Source organism: Pelodiscus sinensis, chromosome 2 (assembly GCF_052426305.1).
Source record: "Pelodiscus sinensis isolate ZL-2025 chromosome 2, ASM5242630v1, whole genome shotgun sequence".
NCBI classification, from domain to species: domain Eukaryota; kingdom Metazoa; phylum Chordata; order Testudines; family Trionychidae; genus Pelodiscus; species Pelodiscus sinensis.
Genome location: NC_143053.1, coordinates 61,398,278 through 61,420,263, shown reverse-complemented (window position 1 = coordinate 61,420,263; position 21,986 = coordinate 61,398,278). Strand labels below are relative to the sequence as shown.

General features: G+C 43.4%; 2 long non-coding RNA genes across 2 annotated transcripts in view; one reads left to right on the top strand and one right to left on the bottom strand.

The window, feature by feature from the left end:
* Positions 1-5,148, top strand: part of LOC112544222 (uncharacterized) — a 38,933-nt gene extending 33,785 nt beyond the window's left edge. Inside the window, exon 6 of the long non-coding RNA XR_012901423.2 lies at positions 4,751-5,148. This is a non-coding gene — a long non-coding RNA (uncharacterized LOC112544222). The remainder of the gene's footprint in view (positions 1-4,750) is intronic.
* LOC142827052 (uncharacterized) lies at positions 1,987-21,743 on the bottom strand. The gene is made up of 3 exons (XR_012901422.2): positions 21,582-21,743; positions 3,585-3,697; positions 1,987-2,410 (listed from the first exon to the last, which is right to left on the bottom strand). It is a non-coding gene; the product is annotated as an uncharacterized LOC142827052 (long non-coding RNA).
* Positions 21,744-21,986: the final 243 nt, after the last annotated feature.

The following is a 21,986-nucleotide window of genomic DNA, read 5'->3' as shown; positions in this document are numbered from 1 at the left end:
AGTTGTTCCCAATGAAGCTTTATAAAATAATATTTGCTATTTGTCTAAATGCCAGCATGCAGTATGCATCTGGGAGCAGTAAGATGTTGAGGACAGTAGGCAAAATTAAAAAGACCTAGAGAATCAAGAACACAGCAGCTGTTTTCCCTTGAATCATCTGCCTAGGAATCCCTTTCTGCATGCTCAATATAGGAAAACAGAGTAATAAAAGCACTTTCCCCTCCTCCCAATCATGGTTGGCAGCCTGGGATTGGGCTGTCTGACAGGTTGCTGGGCTAGGATTGGGCACTGGGAAGGCTCAAGGGACATCTTTGGTACTTCTTAGCAGCTGTATAGAACAGCTTGAAAAAGAGTGAATTGCAATCCATTCAGAATCCTGAGCCAAATGCCAGACTGAAACCATTACACATCCATATCCCAAACTATTCAAGTGACCATATAAGGATGCAAGAGGTTCTGTTCACATCTCTTTACTTCCGTGCACAGCGAGTTTTACTAGCTTATATTTGAATTGCACACAAAACAGCTATGTTAAAAGAGCACGGCTGTTCCAAATGCAAGCACTAAACATTTGGGCAATGCTAGAAGGAAAGTTGCTTGTGCAACCTTAAGCTGTCCTTGTGCATACATATTATGATACAGTCCTTTATGGCATGATCACATGTTATTCTAGATTTCCTAACTTTTTCCTAACTATTCTAGATCTTCCTACTTGACTTTGCAAACTTAGTAATAGTCTTTTAACACTGTATGTGTGTGTGTGTGTGTGTGTGTGTGTGGAGGAGCATGGTGTTTGGAGTTTGTTGTGGAGGAAGAGGGAGAAGAGCGGTGAATTCCTAGGTATTTAAAAGCAAATTGAAAAAAGGGCCATCCTGTGGCATCATGTTTACACCCGTGTGGATCATCAGCTGCATTAGAACCTTTATATCCATCACACAGAGCTCTGTTATTTGTTCTGAGTAACTGACACCAGGTTGTTATCCTCTTGGTGGACTCCTGCTAGAAGGGCACACACAATCTTTGCTACTGAGTTTTATAAATCTTTACTGACAGCAAAGGGATTCTGAGACTCAAAAATCTTAGATTTTGTTACAGGTTCTGGAGCAAAGTATGTGCTAGGGAGCACAGACTCCTCTGCTTGTTCCCCTACAACTTGATCCCTTATGCCACATCCCCTTTAATACGACCCTTTCGTACTAGCCACTCATCCTAGTTCCATTCTCATCTAGCCATTTCCAATCCTCAGATTTCTCGTCCAAGCCTTCCCTGATCACTCTGGTAGGAACCTGCAAAGAGCTTGAAGGGAGGCGCCCAGGTTGAAGCTCGTTGCTTTCCATTCTGGTGCCCAGTTCTCATCCACAGCTGCTGGGAAAGTCCTGGTCAGTCTATGCTGCCTGGTATTGAGCATGCTCAGCATGAAAAGCTTCTTCAGGAAATTGAGCCACACTCTAGTAAGTCTCTGTTAAGCATATGCTAACTGTGATTTTTCAAAGGCTTATAACTTGGTCATATTTGGCTGGATTTTCACAGAGAGAGGGCAAAAGATTGACCATTGACATAAAGGCCATGCTCCAAGTCCTTGCTCCAAAGCACAGGGACTCTAGAATTCTCAAATAAAAGGTCACCAGATTTTTTTAAAACCTGGCTGTGACAGACTGGGCCGGGTCGGGGCACAGCTGAGGGTGTCTGCTGAGGGTAAATTGCTCAAACTCGGGGCTCCTTACAGCCCCAGACTGAAGACTTTTCCAAACAGGCCACAAACCAGTCACACCGAGCACTTCAGTTGCCAATCTGGCCAGCCAGAAGCCTCACGAGCAAAACCCCTCTGACACTCCAGCTCTTCCTGTGCCCCAATCAGACCCCAATCTCACCTACCCCGAACGGGTTCTTCTGGTCCCAAGAAACCAGCCACAGTTCCCAGGTCAATTTACACTCTGGATCTTACCCACAAGATCATGCTGAGCCAATCCTTTATAATCTAAAATCTAAAGGTTTATTAATAAAAGAAAGAAAAGCATGAGAGTAATGTTAAGGAGAATACATTACATGCATCGAGTCTCCCAGTTCTTGATACAGGCTTTTAGCAGAGATGTTATAAACTGCTATCTTAAAAGTCTCTGGTGTACATCCTATGTCAGGACGGGTCCATGGTTCTTCCTGGCTCATTGTTCCTTGCAAGGCTGGAGGGTGCCACATGGCACTTATATACTTCTCCTGGCATCTTCCAAGCTGTCGCAGGTCACATGGTCAGTGGTCTATCTTTGTGTCCCAAGCCAGCAATCATTCTTCTGGCTGGTCTGCAGGCATCCATATTCATTCCCCAGGTGTGTCTTTGTCATTTAGAGATCTATTGTCCCTGGAGCCTCGCTCATCAGCATAGCCGTTGAACAAACATTCCTGGCACATTGTTCTGCCTCAGACAGAGAATTTTCCAGCATCAACACAGAGTACATATTTATAACTTCACATAAAGATATCACACAAGTACATGAATAGCATATACAGAATCAGTAGAACACAAGCTTTCATGTGACACCCCACATGGCCCTCTTTGTATAGACTTTGGGGGCACCCCTCCCCCCCATGGGTGCAGCAATGACCTTTAAAATCCAATAACGTGACACTGGCAAAACAAGGTATTTTTCTCTAAGCTCATTCTTGGAAGTGGTAGAATCGCTTTGGATGAACGTTTCCAAAAGTCAGACTGTGGTAGACCCCCCCAGCATGGAGAACTGCAACCCAAAGGGTGAATGTTTGACAAAAGTTATCAGAAACCGTAGAAACGGGCCTGCAGCAGAGCCAATCTCCAGGCAACCTGCCGACCATAGCCAGCCTGATTGGCTACATGGGAGAGTCAGTAAAGTGGCTCGCTTAGCAGCAGCAGTTCAGTGTCTGCTCAAAGCACATGGCTGAGATTGCTCCTGCTCCTGCTTTGGACCAAGCCTTGCCCCCTGTCCAGGGAACCCAGCCAGTTCAAACATTCAGCTTCAATTCCTGATTTCAGTTTTGCTCCGGAGTGCACCAATCACTATCCACAAGTGCCCATATCCCAGTCCTAACTCTAATAAGAGATGATGCTACTGGTGCCACCTAGAAGTTACTGAGCGATCTGGCATTCTGTCTCGTGTTTGTCCAGACATTTTTTTAAAATTAAAGAGTTTTCACCCAACCTCCAGTGTTGAAGTGTGGATGTGTAAACATAAGTCATGTAGCTAGACACAGAGGCCTACATTTTCATAAGTGACTAGCAATTTTGTGTGCTTCAGTTTTTAGATATCTCTGGAAGGATACCATATGGGTTCTGATATTGGTGTTCTGAACATTATCTGAAAATCAGACCAGCTCAGGTTAGGCACTCAAAAACAGAAGCATCCATAATCACTAGTCACTTGTGAACATTTAGGCCAGACATTCCAGCATTTGCATCCACAGTTAACTGCAGGCCAAACTATGCTTGCAAAACCAGAGGCTACTTTTCACTATGAAACACAGTTCTCCCATGCTAGTCTATTTTAAATTGGTTCTGTCATGTAAGTGGCTCTGATACCTGCTCTCTCAGCAGTAATCACAAAAAGTTCAAGTACCTTTGTTCACCTATTTTCTGAGCTCAGCACCATTTCCATCCAAAAGCACAGCTCTGGGACAGCTTGCCTCTCTCTTTACCATTTGTCCTTTTGGTTTCTTTTGTGCATGATCTCTGTGTAAAGATGAAATGTCAGTCTCTTATTTTAAGCTGTAGTTTATACAAGAGGAACTTTGCAGTTACCCACACCAGAGTCACATTTCTGTAAATGCAGAATTTTAGATGATTCCAGGTTTTGTCCCAGAACACTTTTGGGGGAAAAAAATAAGTCTGTAAAAAGAAAAGTTTAAAATGTGATAAACATGTTCAGTTTGGTCACACCTCACCCAACCATATGCTGCTGTTGTTTTTTTTTCCCCCGGCACACATGGAATTTTTTCATGACAGCAATATGTTGGAAATTTTTTTGTTTTGTTTTTAAGTGCTCAAATTAAAGTACTTCTAGTGTGAAAGCTGTTACCTACCTCAAGCAATGTGTAAGAATTCTAGAGTTGTTGTAGTATATAGTTTTCATATTTCAGGTGTGGGGTAGATGGTTATGGGACCTATCTATATCCTTGCAAAAGGAAGCAAAGATATTTTAAGGTCTTGTACATAGAGGATTTTTTGATTAAAACATGCAACCAGAGAATGTAGATAAATGCCAGTTGTTAAATGCCAATACACTGAATTCTACTTCTGTCTCCTAGTAATATGAATTCTGCTGCATGATTAGAATTTCAGAGGAAAGCCAAGTTATTTCAGAAGATTTCTGGCTACTATTGAGCTACAATTCAAAAATTCCATTATTAGATCTCATGAATGTTTTCATCGGAAAATTTTTCCTCTGAAAAATGTAGATTTGGGTCAACCAGAACATTTTGTAAATTTTTCCAAATTGTTTTGGAAAAAAAGAGGTCTGCCAGCACCACAGCTACCTTTTTGGTTTGACAGAAAATCCAAGAACTTTTCAGTTTGGGTCTGTCACAGCTGAATTCCCCAACCTGGTATTTCGAGTGTAGGTAAGGGGGGCCGGTTAGTAGAATAAAACCACTATCAGATCCTATCTCTGCAGTTCCCACCTTCCCCCCCCCCCCAAAAAAAAAAGTTTTCCTGATTTCAGTTTCCCCTGAAATCCATTCAGTATTGCCACCACCAAGCATACAAATTGTACCCCCTTTTTTCCAGGAAAGAAATCACTTGGAATCTCTTCCCTAAGAGCAAAACCCTCAACCTCCTTTCCCCAAGAAGTTGAGAAAAAAGAAGCAAGAACACTGTTGCAGAGAATAATGAACCTGTGCTTTCTCTGGTAACGTGTCTGCAGCCAAGCATTTAAGTTTAAGGACACAAAAGAACAACCAATACCAGTTAACAGAACAACAACAACAACAAAGAGGAAATACTTTTATTATTAAAACAAGACTATTATTGCAAGCATAGTAAATAATTTGGTATTAAAAAGCCATGAATTGAAACAAAACTCAGGGATTCTCCTGAGATTGATTCATGGGTACAAGAGAGAAAAACAAAAGGCATGTAACCAGCTCAGACATAATTTCCCAATGCCAAACAAGAAAAACAATAAACCTGACAGATTACCTAAATTTTTTCCTACTCGCACATTCTGATGAATCCAGGAGATCTGTTTTGGGGGCAGTTCATTTCTTTCCTCTGTGCCTGGAGAAGATTTCCCTCTCTCAGACAGAGGAGACTGCTTCCCCCAGTTTGAAATTCTTTATCTGCATTTCATTGGCTTAATGCCCAGCCTCCTCCCTCAGGAACAGAATAGCTTAAGGTTAGTTTAACCCTTTCCTCATTTTCCAGGTAAGTCAGGCTCTCCTTTACAGCTCCCATTCATGATCAGGTCAACCTGAAACGGAAGTTGGTTCTTTGCACAGCTCTTCCCCATGTACTTTGTGAAGTAATTCTCACCAGTTACTTCCAAAACTAAATGATTGGACAACAAAATACCAAATGAATTTTAATGTTGCTAAATGCAAAGTAACGCACATTGGAAAACATAATTCTAACTACACACACAAAATGATGGCGCCTAAATTAGTTGCTACTACTCAAAAGAGAGAGATCTTGGAGTCACTGTGGATACTTCTCTGAAAACATCCACTCAATGTGCAGTGGCAGTCAAAAAAACAAACAGAAGGTTAGGAATCATTAAAAAGGGAGAATAAGACAGAGAATATTTATTGCTTCTATATAAATCCATGGTATGTCCACATCTTAAATACAGTGTACAGATGTGGTTGACTCATCTCAAAAATGATATATTGGCATTGGAAAAAATTCAGACAAGTGCTCCAAAAATGATTAGTGGTATGGAATGGCTGCCATATAAGGAGAGATTAATAAGTCTGGGAATGGGCAACAGGGACTGCATGGATCACTTGATTATTACTTGTTTTGTTTATTCCCTCTGGAGCACCTGGCATTGGCCACTGTCAGAAGACAAGATACTGGGCTACATGGACCTTTGGTCTAACTCAGTATGGCCATTCTTATGTGAAAAGAGTACAGAGCAGACCCAAAGAACTAAACCATGTTCCTAGTTCACAGACTCCTAACAGAAGTTTGAATATCCAAGGCTTTTTTTTTTAAAGCTATTTCTGAGTGCAGAATGACTGACACATTTGCATATAGACATCATTACCATTACTTAGGAACAAAAAACAGGACTATGTAGCACTTTAAAACTAACAAGATGGTTTATTAGGTGATGAGCTTTCGTGGGCCAGACCCACTTCTTCCACTATTTGATCTGAGGAAGTGGGTCTGGCCCACGAAAGCTTATCACCTAACAAACCATCTTGTTAGTCTTTAAAGTGCTACATAGTCCTGTTTTTGGTTCCAGCTACACCAGACTAACACGGCTACATTTCTATCATTACTTAGGGAAGCACTTTAGGAAACTGGAAATACATGAGATGCTATAGAAAATAGCATTTTATTTGGTGTGGTTGCATTTCATATGTTTCACACCAATAGATAATAGAAAATCTCTGGGAACCCGGTATGCAGAGATGTTACTTCCACCAGGCACATTACATATTCCCTTTATGCAAAATATGCTTCACTGCCCCATTAGTTATTTTTATTTACTTGCTTGCATGCTATCTAGCGTGCTTTTATGGCTCTAATTACTGTAGTATCTGAGCATCACAGAGTCTTTAGTGAGTTTATCTTCACAACAACCTTATGAGGTGGTGGAGTGCTATTCTTTCTAATTTACAGATGAAAACTGAGGCACAGAACCACACTTAACTGAGGTCACACTGGGAGTCTGTTTTGTATTATAAAGAGGGCCTTATATATTGGGCCCAACCCTTGTTTCTGCTGGCTCCACCTGGCAGAAGCCTTGTATTTTGGAGGGCTGATCTGGGATGCCTGGGTCAGTTCAACTCACAAGCACATCTTGATAAACCATTAATTTGGGGAATCATTTTGTTATATTTTTAGGAAACTGCAGTGTGTATGATGGAAGCATACATATTAGAAGAGAGGTCTCAAACTCCCAGCCTATTGGCCGATCCCGGCTGGAGCAATTGCACAATCCAACCCAGGAGTCCCAACACAGCAGGGGGGCCTGTGTCTTACCATTCCCGAAGCCCCAGCCGCACCACCACTGCCTCTCTCCTCATGGAACCCCATCCCCCAAGGACACGATCTTGAGGATTACCAGGGGCTTGGTGTAGCGTGGCGGAGCAGTTGGGCCCCCACCGCACTCCCTATGGTGACAGGAGCCCATGGTGACAGAAGCAAATCTTAGTGGAGCGAGTGCACCCGCCCAGTGTGCACTGCTTCCCTGTGGCTCCTGCCACCTCAGGGAGTGTGATGGGGCCTGCCTGCTGCTGCTATGCTGTGCCAGGTCCCCCTGATAATCCTTGAGTCCACATCCTCAGGGAATGGGGTGCCATGGGGAGAGAGGCCAAAGTGGTGGCAGGAAAGGGAAATATTTAGGGAATGGTAAGGGACAAGCTTCTCCAGCCTGTTGGGACTGGGCTAGATTGTGCAATTGCTGTAGATGGGGATGGCCCCTAGGATGGGAATTTGAGACCCCTGTATTAGAGGTTTAGTGCAAGGGAATGAATTAATATTGACCCTAAGAACTCTCTTCTAATAACAGGGATACCTGAGGCATTCTATGTGGGCTCAACTGAATCCACTATAGAGATGAGCCCCCCCTCAAAATGCTTGGGTTCAATATCTAGGGGTACGTCTACACTTGCTGCCTAGTTCGAACTAGAGATGCAAATGTAGCCAACTCAAATTGCTAATGAAGCGGGGATTTAAATTTGAACTAACGATTCTGGAGCGCGCTTTCTGGTTCGAATCAGCTGGCGAGTGGAATAGCGGGCGAGATTATGCTAATGAAGCGTAGGATATTTAAATCCCCATTTCATTAGCAATTTCGGTCGGCTACATTTGCATCCCTCGTTCGAACTAGGCAGCAAGTGTAGACGTACCCTAGGGGTTCCTCTTAACAGTACAAAACAGATCCAGCTCAAGCCTCTGCTCAGTAATAGTGGGATAACCAGTCATGCCTGCTGGGCACCCCTAAGGGGTGATACATCCTCGCTTACCCGCACTGAGCCTGTGCATAACAAAAGAAAGCCTTTATTAAAAGAGGAATAGAATGCAACATTCATTTGGGAAAACCCCACAACCTTGATCCAAAAGCAAACACCTCACAGTACCTTGGGGGCAGTGTCCTTTGATTCAGTTTCCCATCTTGCAGTGTGAAAGTCCAATGAATAAATACTCCTTTTAACACACCACTCTCCTTTCCTTCTAAGTTGGGTGTTCTTAATCTGCAAAGATCCAGTGTTCAAAAATACATTCAGATGGGACCATCTCTCACACTGGGAAAGCATTGGGAGATTATGGAGCTATGCCTCCATGGCTGCCTCTGCACTGGCTCGCTGCTGTGTTAGGTTTGCTACCTCTGTCACCACTCATCTCTGCTGTCAGTCACTGCCATGTCTGTGGTCCATATTCTTGGGTTCTGCAACTTAGCCCAGCTCTTACTGATTTCAGTGAGCAGTGAAGAATCTTTGTGCTACTACCTCTTTGTGGTCTTTTACTGCCATATTGTCACCAGGTCTAAGGCTTAAGTCACTACTAGACCTACTCATCCGTGTTTTCAGCTCTAGTAATTGATGAATAGAAACAAAGACTCTCAAATGTGTCCAGTCAGCTCCATTTTAAACACTAGAGAGGGGAGAGCCACATGGGATGTAGGACTCAGGGTAGACTCTGTGTGGTCATCAGGTAGGACCATAAACACACACCCCATCTTTCACTGGGATTTATTGTCCCTACTGCTGTTTAATAAGTGAGCTTCAGTGTAGGGTGACCCTCTCAATCAAAAGCTTCAGAGGGGTAGCCGAGTTAGTCTATAACACGAAAAACTATAAAAACAACAAATAGCACCTTAAAGACTAACAAAACATGTAGATGGTATCATGAGCTTTTGTGGGCACAACCCACTTCTTCAGATGACCATTCTTCTTCCAACACTCTGGTCATCTGAAGAAGTGGGTTGTGCCCACGAAAGCTCATGATACTATCTACATGTTTTATTGATCTTTAAGGTGCTACTAAACTATTTGTTGTTTTTTAAGTTTTTCCTCTCAATCAAGGCATGCTAAGTACAGCTCTGTTGTCTTGTACTCATACGAGAGGCACTGAATTCCTGATTTCCCAGGGGTGCTTGATCCCTCACTTTGCCTCAGGCCCTGCCCCCACTCCACCTCTTCCCCAAAACGCCACCCTCTGTCTCTTCCTGACACCTCCCCTCCAAGGGAAGATTTTCAAAAGCACAAAAGGGAGCTCCTCAAAGTCTTTTACACAACAGGGAAAGCTGGGATTATAAATTTCTGTGAATGTTTGTTCCCAGTTCCAAAGTACATCTCAGGCTATGCGCACACTGGGAAGGTTGGGTGACAAAAGTGTTGTTGATATGCAAAATAGGGATGTTAAGGACTAATTCCCCCTCCTTGCTGCCACTGGGGACGCTTGTATATTTCAAAGCTGGTACGCCATGTGCTGCCCAGAGTCAGTGGAACTTCCCACTGGCCCTGAGCTGCATGCGGAGTTCCACATTTCTCCTTTGAAATGTACCAAAGCCCCAGCGGGGGCTCTTGTACATTTCAAAGGAGGACTGCGGAAGTGCCTATTGATTAGTCAAGTAGTCAATGGAAATTCCATTGACTACTCCACTAGTAAATTAATCGTCACTTAACATCCTTAATGCAAAAGCCACCAAAAGTGAAATCTGATCAAAACGGTTTTTCTTCCTCCCATTGTTGACATTTCATGGCCACATTGCTAGTACCTGTCCACAGATAGAGCAAAGCAATATGGGTAGGTATCCCACAGTGCAGTGTTGTGGGAAGGCCTGTGCTTCTTGGGATTCCGTTGCATCTCTGCGAGCTCAATGTGCTGAAGAATGTCAAAGCAGCACAGCAGTCTCTCCAGCCTTCCCCCTGCAGCAGCAGACTACCTGCTGCTGTGTTCCTAGTAGGGCAGAACAGAAGCATTCTAATGATTTGCCCTTTATTCCCCAATAGAGTAGCTTACTCAATTGTCAGATCCTTCCTGAAGCTTTGAAAGGGAAGGGGTGCATGCCTGCAGGACAGCAGAGATCACAAAACACTCAGTATTCATCAGGATAAGTATTGTGGGGTACTGGCAGAAGCCAGTTCTCTGGACAAAACAAACAGCAGAGCCCACACTGGCTCTTTGCTGATAATAAAGGGAGGGGAAAATACAAAAGTCTCTCACGGGGTGAAAGTTTGTCGTCACCAAAACTGGGTGTTTTTCCCAACAGAAGTCACATTGCAGTGCAAACACTCTCACAATTAACTCTCACCAAAAAGCAGTTTTTTGCAACAAAATGTACCAGTGCAGACAAGTCCTTAGTTTCAATACATTTGGAACCTTTTGTCTTTCTCATTCCCACAAACATTGCAGCACGTAAGCCTTAAGGTAGTCAAAGGAGACTGATTATTCACACACAGGACACTTTAAGTTACACAGCTAAATTTGCAGTGACCTGCTGGGAAATGATATAGATTAACAATTATTTGTTGGGCAAGTTTATGAACAAATAATAGATGCAATGATTTTTTTAAAAATCTATTTGCAGTACACAGACAAGACCTGAATAGGGAAATGACAAAGTTAACCGAAAACAATGTGTTGGCAACTTTTCACTTCCCTCTAATAATTACTTCTTAAGCCAAAATACCGATGGCAGACATCACCAGGGAAAATTTCTGCAAACCAGTAGCATTTTCATCCTGCTGTGTAAAAGAGAAAACACTGTGTAAAAGCCCAAACTCATCCCTCCCTGGAGCCTGACTTTATTAACAAGGTAAAAGACAGCATGAACTCCAACCCAAACCTTCTCCAAGAGACTTGGCCATTTTCTCAAAAGACTCATATGCCCATATTCTCTGACAAAGTCATTCCCACTTCTTTTATATTGAGGGGGAAGTTAGCAAACCATCTACCACAATGAATTAACAGGAACCAGTGTGCAGCTCTATGTAGGGCTATATCAACTGTTAGAGTGGCTCAAAAGAACTCTGGCATCCGGTTGCACTTCTAGTAAAACATAAGCATAGATTTGAAGTGTTTGATGGTGCTCTGAAAAAGCATCTTACTTTGGTCCCAAATATAAACACTTATTATAATGTATATCTTCAGGAAAGCAGCATTCTTTACTGGCATATTACACAGCCAAAGGAAGGCCTTCTGGTGATATGGTATGATGGGGCGTTCCACTACCTTATGTTCAGAACTACCCTGGGACAGTAAGTCTATATTTCCTAAATTTGCATAAAATGAGAATTACACAGATGGGCAACACATGCTTCTGATAAGTCCAGTGTGAAAATTACTCTCTCACTTGTCGTTGTACACCATCTTTCCACATTTCTGGCAATACATGTCTTAAACAAACAAGAATTGTGACAAGTAAAGCAGATGGTCTCGCTTCCTCTCCCCAAAAGTTCCAAAGGCACATTTACCCAAATTCTTGTTTGACAATGATACTGCCCCACTTACCACAGCATATCTGAAGGAGTTTTCAGGGACGTATGACTAGAGGGCCTGATTCTCATTTACACTATTGGCCATTTAAAACCTCTCTGTTAGTATAAAGGGGTCTTAGTGTAAATGAGATAAAGATCTAGAGTCTTCTAGCTAAGCTTACAAAGGAAGTTAATTTAACTCAGCTCACAGGGGGCTCACTACAAGAAGCTGAGGAAGCAGGTTCTGTCTCCTTTTCTTACTCCATCTATAAACCATGGTTATTAATTGGTACTGTACATTGAGGCTTCTCTAGCCTATATACCTTTTGTTGCTATGACTGCACTCTCCACATGTACTGTAGAAGAATGACTCACTGGCCTGCTTGACCCCTCAAACTTTCCTTGCGTACTGACACTCATTCTGGCCCTGCAATGGTCTAGCTTTTTCTGTGACTCAGCCCTCCCAGTCTGGTCACTTTGAAATCCCTTGTATTGCAGGGACACTAAACCTCCAACAACCAATAGTCCCATGGCATCCAGCTGAGTCTATGGCCCGAGTCCTGACTCAGTAGTCCTTCCAGCCCTGATCTTCAGGGTCTTTGCACCACCTTTTCACTGACTACAGAGGAACACAGTCCTTTCCTCCTCCCCCCTCACACCCTGCTTCTCTGGTTTCCAGCCCACGTACCCTGCAATAGGCAGGAAAAGTCTGTCATGTCATGTCAAGGCCCTGCTTGTTTCCTAGTTTTCTTCCTGTCTGAGCCTATCCTTTCCCATTAGCCCTTTGCTGGGCACACCATGTACCTGTGCTCCTCTCAGGCTATGTCTAGTCCACAGGGCTATTTTGGAAGTATCCCAAAATAGCAATTCTGTATCTCTAAACGCGCCCGGTATTTCAAAATATATTTCGAAATAATGGGCATGATATTCCAGCATCCCTGTAACTCTCGTTCCATGAGGGTTAAGAGACTTGTTGGAATAGCAATTTATTTCAAAATCTGGCACTGTGTAGATAGCGCCAAATTTCAAAATAAGCTCTTTTGAAATAGCCTTGAAATAAGTTATGCAAATTGTGTAGCTTATTTCAGGGTAAGTGTGCTGTGTAAATGCGCACTCACGCTTTTCGAGGCCTCAAGGGTTCTTCCTTTCTTCTGGGCTCCAGCTCACAGGATCTCCCCTGGAATTCTCCAACAGGTCCCAAACCAAAAGAGCAAACTTATATCACTTGCTCCTTTCTTGAGCTTGAATTTTAGTCCTTCACAAGCTTCCCATTTCCTCAGCTGGCCATGACAATACCCCAGGGAACTCTTCCTGGGGTCTTGCCCTGTTTTGAGGACCACAGTTGCTAACTCCCATTCCCACTTCTCTTCTGTTCTCAGAGAACTGGTGCTCTCAAATGCCTCTCTTCTGAGTCTCTCTCTCTCCAACTGAACTTTCTCCATCCTTCCAAGGAACCTTGACCTCTTTCCATGTGGGCCTGTTAACTGACCTAGTTAGCAGGTGCCAGTAGGTGGGTTAATTGAGCTTTCAGAACTAGTGTGGTGGTTATACCCCATAACAAGCAAATTGTGAGCTAACAACGTGCCCTTATGTACAACTACACAACCCACTTTTAAAAAGATCTCAGAGGGAAGAGTATGCCACAAACCAAAAAGACATTTTAAATTGGAGGCTTTTAAACCTTTCTGCCTGGGGACTCATGTCCCATCACGCTGTAGTAGGTGTTACAGCAGCATCTCACATTTCACTTCTCTTTTCCCTTCCAACATTAACCCAAGCAGGGAGATCTTTCACTGTGGAGAGGTAATATTCCAGGGTCCTTATCCCCACTACTCCTCTAATCACTGGGGCCTGCTGTTGCTACATCACACTCCCAGCTCTTGTCTCTGAGGTTAGAGAGAGAGTAGAGGGAAAAGGCTCCCTTTGTATATAAATCATTGATGGAACTGGGAATTAACTGATGCCAGAATCACTATGCACCTAGTTCCCTTAAATTAGTAACCATGGCTATGTCTAGACTGCAAGCCTCTTTCGAAAGAGGCTTTTTCGAAAGTATCTTTCGAAAAAGCCTCTTTTGAAAGAGAGCGTCTAGACTGCACGCGGAACTTTCGAAAAAGCAAGCCGCTTTTTCAAAAGAAAGCAGCAAGTGAGTCTGGATGCTCTCTTTCTAAAAAGCCCTGTATGCTTTCAAGAACGCCTTTTTTCGAAAGAGCACTTTCAAAAAAAGGCGTTCTTCCTCGTGGAATTAGGTTTACCGCCGTCGAAAGAAAAGCCTTGTTCTTTCTATTTAATTTCGAAAGAACGCGGCTGCAGTCTAGACGCAGGTGAAGTTTTTTCAAAAAAAGGCTACTTTTTTTGAAAAAACCCCTGAGTCTGGACACAGCCCATGGAACTAACAAGGAATGCAAGTACACAGAAATCTTATTTTGAAAAACACATAAACAAATCTGAACCCAGAAGCACAACTAAGGTGGTGCATCCCACTGCGCTGTTCTAGTAAGAGCTGGCTGGGGCGCTTCCCGCTGGGCTACCAGGTTTGTCTTGCAGGCTGCCATGCTAAGCAGCAGGCAGGTAAAAGGGGCTGGCTGTCAATGACACAGCCTGAGCCGGTCCCCCAGGTGTCCAGTAGGGAGGGAAGAGGGACTGAAGCCTCCCCCCTTCCTACCAATGCTGCTTGTTGCTTGCTGTTCCCCTTCTGCACCTGTCAGGGAGTGAGAGAAAAGCACTCAGAGTTCCTGCATTCCTCCCCCACATGCCTAGTGCAGGGAGGGGACAGAGGAGTGAGTGACCCATGCTGTGCACTTCCCTCTCGCTCCCTGACAGTGATGGAAGGGGAACAGCAAGTCACAAGCACTGTCGGTAGGCATGGAGGGGGCCTATCCTCCCTAAAGGGCACCTTTGCCACCTGCACTCCCGCCACACAATTCAACCTCCTACTCTGAGCCCCCCATGGCTCCAGCCCCCTGCCCTGATTCCTGCACTCTACCACCTCAACCCTGTGCCCTGATCCTCTCCTTACCCTCCCAACACTGACTCCTGAACCCCACCACACCGAGTCCTAACTCCTAAACCTACCACATCCCCACTTCTTGCACTGAGTCCTCTCACACTTACACTAAACCCTTGCCCTGAGCCCCCTGCACTCCACTCCACACTTACATTTCTTACAGGTACTGTGATATCATGCCCCCCAGCCCTCTCCCTTAAACTCCCTGGGGCAGGAGCAATAGAACAGTACCTGTAAACAATTTAAGCTACTTTCACTCTTATCTGAAACAGATCCAAATGTGTGCAATGTAGAAGAGATGACAAAGGTATGACCAAAAGTATAACCAAGGTCTATACCTAAGCAGCAGAATTGTAAAAATCAGTTGTTTCATAAGAAACAAGTACTTGTGAATAACACAGCCATCCCAGACTTATGCAGATAAATCCTCCACTCCAAACCATACCATCATCATGTATCCTCTCCTGGTATGTACATCCGTACACAAATATTCCATAGGGATTGAGTATGACAAATTTCTGACACCAAACTCCTGGAGTTTCCTTTGCTACATATTTTCCATCATTGTACCTCAAGCAGACAATTAATTTACCAGTTAAGAGTAATTCTTCTAGTATTTATGGGCTCATCTAGACTACGCTAGAGTGTTGAAAGAGGACTTCTTCCAAAGAGATCTTCTTCCGATCTCACTTTCGAAAGCGAAAGTAGTTTAGACGCGGCCTTTTTGGAGACCTCCTCTCCCACCCCCGGTCGAAAAGCCGTATAACCTCATTTTTTGAGGAAGAATCCCGCAGAATTTGCATATCCTCTCTCAACACTCTAGCCTAGTCTAGATGAGCCCAAAGTGTAAATCCAGATGATGGATGTCATAAATGCCATCTACTGAGGTTAAGGTTTTACTTACAAGTTACAACATAACACAGAACTAATTATTTCAACTGAACAAGTGTCACATGGACATTTGATAGGGAGCTTATTTCTTCAAGATGTTTGCTACTTTCAGACAATTAACTAAAGGTCCCTCACTTTTAATTTTGAGTGTTCTGTTTATTTGTTAACTGAGTGATCTTTAGGCTTAAAACCTATGATGATTTCCATTAAACCTCACTTTTTTTTCATAGTAACTGGATGAAATCTAGCAGCTTTCAGACTACTAATAATTTTAAAATTATCTTCAGTTACATAAGAACATAAGAATGGCTGTACTGGGTCAAACCAAAGGTCCATCTAGCCCAATATCCTGTCTGCCGACAGTAGCCAATGCCAGATGCTCCAGAGGGAGGGAACACATCAGGTAATCATCACGTGATCCCTCTCCTGTCATCCACTTCCAGATAAACAGAGGCTAGGGACACCATTCCTACCTATCCTGGCTAATACCTGTTGATGGACCTAACCTCCATGAATCTATTGAACTCTTTTTTTGAACCCTGTTAAAGTCCTAGTCTTCACAACATCCTCTGGCAAGGAGTTCCACAGGTTGATTATGAACTGAGTGAAGAAAATCTTCCTTTTGTTGGTTTTAAACCTGCTGCCTATTAATTTCATTTGGTGACCCCTAGTTCTTATATTGTGGGAATAAGTAAATAACTTTTCCTTATTCACTTTTTCTACACCAGTCATGATTTTATAGACCTCTATCACATCCCCCCTTAGTCTCCTCTTTTTCTAAGCTGAAAAGTCCAAGTCTTTTTAATCTCTCCTCATATCCACTTCAGGCAAGATATATGTGTGCTTTAGAGATGCTCATGTCTATGACACTCTCCCACCAGAAATACAGTAATTCAGAATTATGGAAGCACTCTAGTTCTAATCTTTGCAAAATGCATATTTAATTTTTACCAGGAAATACATTTTAGAGTACACCAATCGAAAACACCAGGCTCAAGGCTGCATATCCCCCATTTTCCATTCTAATTCTCTGTTTTCACTGATAACTGTTTTCACTGTGAATTCTTTAGCTTTTCCCTTTCAAGGGAAAATTTTCATCTTTTGTCTCTGCCCAAACGTGCAATTTCTTTGATAATATTTGAGCATATCAATTCAGCTGCTTTTGACTACAAAAAACTCACGGTTAACAATACTTAAACAACATGTTACAGATTGATTATAACAGTTTGGAATAACAGGAAAAGTCTGCCGATGTCTATAGACCACCTAAATTCATAGCTAAGTTACTTTTATACTTAACTTACATCCTCTGGATTGCACCTGAGTCTGCACAGTGGATTGAAAAGAAAATGGACATGTCAGGTTCTGAATTAATAACCAAAATCATACTCTGTCACTTACAGTATCACTTTACTCTGCAAATGGTCTCATTAATTTTAGTTGACCAGCGTAATGGAGGTTACTTATCTGTAACTGGAGGTTCTTCAAGATATGTGGTTGCTATCTATATTCAACACATGAATACACATGCTATGCACATGCCTGAGACCAGAGATTTATAACAAGAAGCAGGGGCAGCCCGTCCATATAGGCGAACTAGGTGGTTACCTAGGGCACCAAGTTAAATGGGGCGCCAAATCATTGAGGGGTTTGGAGGTGGGGGGTGCCGATTACATGGTACACTTAGGGCACCAGTTGCTGGCAGCCAGTCTAGGGCTGCCTCTGATAAGAAGGGTCTGTTTGTCTGCACATTGCAGTTGCTTACCTCATGCTCCAAATCGAGGGCATAAAAGGTGACACAGACTGATATCTCTCCAGTTCCCTCTGGGTATGTCTACACTAACCACCCTAGTTCGAACTAGGTTGGCTAATGTAGTCATTCTAACTTGCAAATGAAGCCCGGGATTAAAATATCCCAGGCTTTATTTGCATGTTCCCGGGCACCGCCATTTTTAAATGCCCGGTAGTTCGAACTCCGTGCCCGTGGCTACACACAGCATGGGCTAGGTAGTTCGAACTAAAGCCCCTAATTCGGACTACCGTTACTCCTCCTGTAATGAGGAGTAACGGTAGTCTGAATTAGGGGCTTTAGTTCGAACAACCTAGCCCATGCTGTGTGTAGCCGCGGACACGGAGTTCGAACTACCGGGCATTTAAAAATGGCGGCGCCCGGGAACATGCAAATAAAGCCTGGGATATTTTAATCCCGGGCTTCATTTGCAAGTTAGAATGACTACATTAGCCACCCTAGTTCGAACTAGATAAATGTCTATCCATCCTGCTCTTAAATATCTCCAATGATGGAGATTCCACAACCTCCCTAGGCAATTTATTCCAACGTTTAACCACCCTGACAGTTTTTCCTAATGTCCAACCTAAACCTCCCTTGCTGCATTTTAAACCTATTGCTTCTTGTCCTATCATTAGAGGTCAAGGAGAACAGTTTTTCTCCCTCCTCCTTGTAACACCCTTTTAGGTTCTTGAAAACTGCTATTGTGTCCCCTCAGTCTTCTCTTGTCTAAATAAAACAAACCCATGCTGTTGATCCACAGCTGCATCTGCTGAAGAAGGCTGCAATAGACTTTGTAAAGGTGTGGACAGGTCTCCAAGTAGCCACCTTACATATGTCCAGGATTAATGCATCTCTAAGAGTACCTTGTGCTCTCACAGACTAGATCCTCACCCTGTCTGGGAGCAGAATATGTCAACTGATAACACTGAATGATGCATCCAAAGACCTACTGGGCCAATAAAGCTAGTCCTTGCAATCATTCACCTAGAACAATAAATAGCCTTGTTGTCTAGTTTGTCCTGGGCAGATAGAAAGCCAAGGTCTGTCTGACGTTGAGAGAATGAAGCTTCTTTTCTGCACCAGAAGCATGAGATTTTGAGATGAGTACCAATAAGCAAATAGGTGAGTTCATGTGTAAATTGCCTTACATTGAGTGCCAAATTAGTACAAATGGTGAAGCAAGGTCAGAATTAGTTCTTCCTCCTCTATATTGAGGAAATGGGGGAAAAGACCACAGGACCAGATTGTATTTGCATCGTCACCCACTTTGTTTATATGATCAGACAGACAACTTGCCTTGCCAAAGGCATCAATTTTAGCTCTTTTGGGTTAAAATTCATGTTAGGCTTGGACAAGGGGATAATGAAATGTTAATATCCTTACTATATAACTAAAAACTAGCAGCACTGCATTTGACATGCCTTAATTGAAAGGGTCACCCTAAATTTAACCTCACTCACTCAGCAGGAGGTAATGATGCCAATCCAAGTGAAAATCAGAGTGGATGGTGACAGATGTTCCTCTCTGGTTGTGTAGACTCCGTGAACAGAGTCTTAAATGCTATTTTATGCTTGTTACCAGTGATCAAAACAGCTGATCAGACTCAATTCAGAGTTCCTGTTTCTGCTCACTAATCACTGCAGCTGAAATTGCAGACAAGCTGATTTAGAGAGGTGAACCTTTAGATCGGGCATGGGGACCATGCTGTGGTAAAAGGCAACACAGAGGTACAGTAGCAGCAAGGTTCTCCACAACCTGGTTGAAGCTAGAGGCAGAGGTGATGATGAACAACAGAAAAGGCAGCAGTGAGCAGATACAACAGTGGTGAACAGCACATGCACTGCTTGATGTACCCTCCCTCCTTCAGGGGTGGGAGGTGAACATGGGACTGGGATTTTGCTGACATTAGCCAACTATGAGTGGAGTGCAAAAGAGGGAAAGGGGACTGGCATGTTAAAGAGACATTTCCCCTGTTGGACTTTCACACTACAAAGTGGGACACTAAGGCAAAGCACAGTGCCCAATATATTATGAAGTTAGTGTTCACTGATGGTTTGTACACTTTTAAATGCTTGCTGTGATGTTTTTCCTAAATTATGCTGAGTTCCTTCACCCTTATAAAGAATTTGATTGTTATACAGAGACTGGGGAAGTATTTCCTTGTCCGGGATGGTGGTCAGTTTTTCCAGATTTCTTGGGGGCTTGGGCCAGTTCTGTTTTGTAACATTACTAGCATTGCCAACTTTCTAATCTCACAAAGCCAAACACCCTTACCTATGGGAAGGAGTATGGGAAGGAACATGGGCTCTGGGGGTGCAGGGTAGAGGCTCTGGATGATGCTCAACTCCAGTGGCTCCTCACAAGCAGCAACACATCTCTCAGATCGTAGGCACATGGGTGGCCAGGTAGTGCTGCACCCTACCTCTGCCCACAAGCGCTACCCCTGCAGCTCCGATTAGCTAGGATTCCCAGCTAGTCAACCAATGGGAGCTGAAAAGCCAGCACTGGGGTGGGGATAGTGCATGGAGCCCTCATGGCCATCCTTCCATCTATGAGCTAAGGGACATTTGGCCACTTGATGGGATCCATGTGTAGATAAAGAGGAAGCCTGCCAGCTCCAGCCAACCAGACTTTTAACGGCCTGGTCAGTGGAGCTGACCAGTGCTGCCAGTTTCCCTTTTTGATTGGACGTTCCAGTAAAAAACTGGATACCTAGCAAGCCTAAAAATTACACTGCAATCAGCGACTAGTATTAGTGGCCCCTGCCATGTGACTGACCCCTTTGTCACAGTTATCTAGATTACATAACTGGGGCCAGCACAAAGTCTGGGTTTTGCTGGCTTTGACAGTCGGACTATTATTACAAGGACAGCCCACTGTACTGTCGAAGCAAAAGCCTCACTCAGTTTACGCGGCTAAACAGACAGTTTTATTGGCCAATAAAAGCAAAGTGAGCCAAACGTGGTCCCAGCAGAGCCGGGCCCAGTGAGGCTTGCTAATACAATCAATCCTAGTATTTTATACCCTTAACCAAACAAGTCTGACATCAGGGCAAGAAATCAAAGCGAACTTCAAAGAGGAATTATTATCAGCAAAGAAAGAAACAGGTTTAGAGGGAGTTCGAGCTTCAGCTCAAAATAGTTCATTAACACATTCCAACAGCGCATCCTTCTGGCCTCTCCCCACCTCGGTGAAGGCCAGTTCATTCCCCCTAGTATACGTGCAGACACAAGAAACTGAAATGGCTTTTGTTATACAGAATGGCTTCTAGCTAAATATGAAATGGTTTCTACAGTACCAACCAGTAAAAGCCTATTCTAGGTTCAAACATTTTTAAAAAAATGAAAACTACCCATTGTCTGTAATTATTTTTTAAGAGAAAGTGTGTGTGTTTGGGGGGGGGAGGAGCAGGGGAATGGAAAACACTTGACACTGTTTGGAAGGTAAAATAAAGACAGATGCAAAACTGGACTGTTTCTTGAAACAAGAAACTGCAGCGTGTTCTATGGGAATCTTTAATCTTAGACCTCTTGAGACAAGAAAAGCTCTGTGCTTTACTTGCTGCATATTAGTAAATTAGTAAAACTCAAGAGTTTTATCTTTACACCTCAGGAGCTCCCGGGCATGTTAATTATTTCCAAAATTTCAGTGTGAAGATTAGGGATGTGAAAGGTTAACTAGTAAGCATCACCCTTAATAGGTGATGCTTACTGGTTCTGGTTAATTAGTGAGGGATAAGGGTGCACCAGCCTCCTTGCTCCCTCCTCCCTCCCCTTAACCAGTTAAACATCACATTTAATCAGTTAACCATTTACATGGGATTTTACATCCCAAGTGAAGATACAGAGAGCCAACTTAACAAGCAGACTAAAATGCCCAGGGCAAACTAAGCCCTTTGTCAGAAGCAGAGAAACGTCTCCCAGACAAAGGGCTGTGACATTTGGATGCAGATTCAGCAGAGCCCAAACCTCCTGTTAATGGTGATAAAAGTGCAAAGAAATAAAGGAAAGTGATTACATCTCATTTTTATGGGGGAGCAGTTTCACCAACTTTTTGCTGTAGATTAAATGAAAAGAACAAGGAGGAAACAGATTCCTTCTTCTCCCCACACCCCCCAAAGCCCAAGAAAAAACCATGTTCTATACTTTACCCTTCTCTTTATTTTTCACTCTCACCGACCTGAATTTTTTCTAAAGCACAAACTAGCTCTTACTGTCCCCTTAAACTTGCTTCAAAGCACAGCTGAAAATATTCTTTCTTGCAATAAGACTATCTCACCTTCCATGCTTCAGCCTTCCTTCCACTGTCACAAGGAGGAGAGTTTAATGTCCAGCTATAAAGAGGAATGTTTTTGAAAGTATTGCTTAAAATTTCATCTCACAAGGAGAGGCAGGCAGCCCCAACATGTCCCCTTTTCCTCTCCTGTGCACTTCAGCTTGCCCCGGCTATGGGTCCTTCACCAACCTGACATCACAAAGAGGCTGGGGGGAGGAGGGGGGAGTTTCCCTAGCAACCAGGTAACTCAATGGGATAACTTCCTGGTCTGAACTTGCTGAACTCTTGATGGAGGTTTCACTCCTGAATCCTGCTGATTTTCCCCTTTGAATTAAGTTTCTTGAGCCAGAGGGCCACCCAGAGCTCAAGGTGTGTTCAGAGGACAGTTTGAAAAATATCCTGGTCAAA